The following is a 3,525-nucleotide window of genomic DNA, read 5'->3' as shown; positions in this document are numbered from 1 at the left end:
AATAATCTGCAGCCTATTTCTGTATGTCATGCATAAGTCTGATATCTGTGAAGAGGAAGAGGAGAGGGTAGGGAGAAGGGAAAGGATAGAGGAAGAGGTTAGAGGGCAATCTTATCAGAAGCTGATATCCCTCGTGGTAAAACTTTTTCCTTTAAGCACATACCCAGAAAGTCTGAACAGGATCTGGCAAATGCTGCAGATGTATAGAGATATGGGAAAGAAACATTAAAAAAATTATATAAGATCTAGATAACAGAAGAAATCAGAGTAGTTGTGGGGGTCCAAAGGATGGATTTTTTAACAAATAAAAAATAAATTTGGTCAAAGATTCTGCTTATATTGGTTACACCAATGGGAGAAGATTAGAAATATATTGTTTTTCATTTTTTACATAATTCAACATAGAGCTTACCTTGATGTAAGTGCTTCTCCTCTGACCTTGATAAAAAGATTTCCTTCACATTACCCTTTCTTCTCAGAAAGAAATGTGTTTTTGATGTTGTAATTGTGAGTCCGAGGTTTGATAGTCAAGATATGTCTTGAGTTTGGTGTGAGAAAAAAAATCAGAATGTTTATCCCAGATTCTGATTTCAGGCACTTGAGTTAGGAATGTGAACTCTTTGAAGGAAATCCATACAACCAATAAATAATTTGATGATATACATATTGTATAGGCAAAGTTATTGAGGCTCAGAAAGTTAAGAAACTTGTCCAAGATCAGCTTTACAAAGACGTGTTGAGGTTCAAAAAAAGTTGATATGTGTAAAATGCTTAAAGCAGTGTAATATTTTGATCTATGGAAACTCATTGTTTTTATTTTTTGTTAATACACCACCCTGCCCCAATGCCTACAATAATACCTGGGAAATAGTAGAACATTACTATATATTTATTAATTTCTTATAATTTACATATCTTTTAAATTTAATAATGTTTTTTGGTATATTTTTTTTATTCAGAACAAAATCACAAATTTATTAATTAGTTACCTACAAATTTCATGATGGACAAGAAAGCAAACATGCAAGATTTTTAAAATATTGCATTGGCACTGGCTGGGTGGCGCAGTTGGTTGGAGGGTAATCCTGGACACCAAAAGGTTGCAGGTTTAATTCTTGGTCAGGGCATATACCTAGGTTGCAGTTTCTATCCCCGAGGTGTTTCTCTCTCACATTGATCTTTTTCTCTTTTTCCTGTCCTTTCTCTCTAAAAACATCAATAAAAACATATCTTTGGGTGAAGATTAAAAAAAGGCTTTATTTAAAAAAATAAAATATTGAATATGAAAATAAAATATATTTGCAAAAAATATATTTAAATATTTTATTTAAAATACATTTAAAGTATTTTGATTATTACGTTATGTGGAAATTATTTGGATAGCTAAGAAAAGAAAATTCAGTAGAATATTATTTTTATTGCATTCATGTTCATTTAAAATTTTGTTGATTATTTTAATTAAAAACATTTTAGAATAATGAATGAAAAGACTGATGATTAAAATTTTGGCTTATGGGATAGCCATGTTGTCTGACACCTTTAAATTAACTTTAAGGATAGCTAGTATTTTTTGTTTTTCCTCCACCTAGTCTTCATTGTTCTGATATCATGTTCCGCTGTAAAAAATCTTCATAATCTATCAATATGATATAATTTATTCAAAAAATAAGTGGAATATATTTTAATGACTTCATAATGAGAATCTTTATACCTTTATTTCTGGTACGTGATATTAAAATGGTCTACATTTTCAATTCAAACATTTGCTGTCATTGGTTTCCACTGTTTATTATTCACCTAGAAGTTTTTGTTAGAAGAAACTGGACATAAATAAATTAATTTAATACTTATAATATAGCCTGCCTATGCTTTCCTGATTTCAGAAAGACTACTACTCCCACCTGTCAAGAAATTATATACACACACATATATATGTATACATATATATGTATATATATAAAAAATATATTTATATATATATAAATGTGTATATATGTATTTATATATATGTAAAATGTCTTAAGTTAACAAAATAGAATCCATGTTCAAATACTTGTTAATCTAAAAATAATAAGCCAAAGTGAAATGCAATTGGCATTCATTTGAGATCACAAAGAATAGCTATTCAGAAAGCACTTATTCTGGCAAAAATCCAAATAGTGTTCTGATTATGAGGCAAGGGGATTTTATGAAAAAGAGCAAGAAAGTAATTGCATGAATAGAAGGAAGGAATTTCTATAGGTGCAAAAACACTAAGTTATTCTTTAGCTATACAAGGTAGTGCTAATTCTAAAAAATGTCTTTAATTTTCAGTCTGGTACCCAGAATGTCTGTTTTTCTGTTAATTTTGCAGTTGTTTAAAATTCAATGATAGTTTGACCCAGTCCAAAGGTTATTTTGCCCAGTTCAAACATTCCAAATGTTCAAGAAGCAAAACATGGAAGGCAGGTGCTCTGAAATGACTGCCTCAGCTCTATTTTTTTTTTTTAATGTTACTCCATCAACTCTATTATTTTTTTAATTTATTTTTTATAACACTTTATTAAATTTATTGGAGTAACAATGGTTAATATGAATGTATAGGTTTCAGGTGTGGGTTTCTTTGTTACAAGATCTGTATATTGCTCTATGTGTCCATCACCTAAAGTCTTATCTTCTCCTGTCACCATATATTAAGACCCCTTTCACCTCCCATGCCCTCACCCCCTTCCTTCTGGCAACCATCACACTGCTGTTTGTGTCCATGAATTTCAATTTTATATCCCACATATGAGTGAAATGGCATGGGTTGATTTCTGGGGGTCTCTGTTGTGTTCCATTGATCTATATGTCTGTTGTTTTACCAATACCAGGCTCTTTTGATTCCAATGGCTTTGTAGTATAGTTTGATATCCAGTAAAGTGATCCCTCCAACTCTGTTCTTCTTTCTCAAGGTTGCTGTGGCTATTTGGTGTCTTTTTTGGTTCCATATAAATTTTTGGAATATCTGTTCTAGTTCTGTGAAATATGCTGTTGGTATTTTAATAAGAATTGCATTGAATCTATAGATTGCTTTAGGTTGTATGGACATTTTAATGACATTAATTCTTCCAATCCATGAACATGGTATATTTTTCCACTTGTTTGTATCTTCCTCTATTTCTTTTTTCAGTGTCCTGTAGTTTTCTGAGTACACCAAAGTACTACCAGATTTGATAAGTGAATTCAACAAGGTAGCTGGATACAAAATTAACATCCTAAAATTGACAGCATTTTTATACACCAATAATGAACTCTCAGAAAGAGAGACTAAAAAAAATACCATTTACCATGGCAACTAAAAAAATAAGATACCTAAGAATAAAGTTAACCAAGGATGTAAAAGGCCTGTACTCTTTAACTTTTGATAGAGGAATTCAACTTATTTACATTTGAAATATTTATTGATATGTAAAGGCTCACTGGACTCACTGCTTCAAGGTTCTTAATTGTTGACTGGATAGTTTGTAGTTCCTTTGTTTCTCTTTTACTTTCTTGCGGTATTTC

Source organism: Miniopterus natalensis, chromosome X (genome assembly GCF_054644295.1).
Source record: "Miniopterus natalensis isolate mMinNat1 chromosome X, mMinNat1.hap1, whole genome shotgun sequence".
Taxonomy (NCBI): Eukaryota; Metazoa; Chordata; class Mammalia; order Chiroptera; family Miniopteridae; genus Miniopterus; species Miniopterus natalensis.
The sequence above is the reverse complement of the archived record's forward strand: the minus strand, read 5'-3'. Positions refer to the sequence as shown.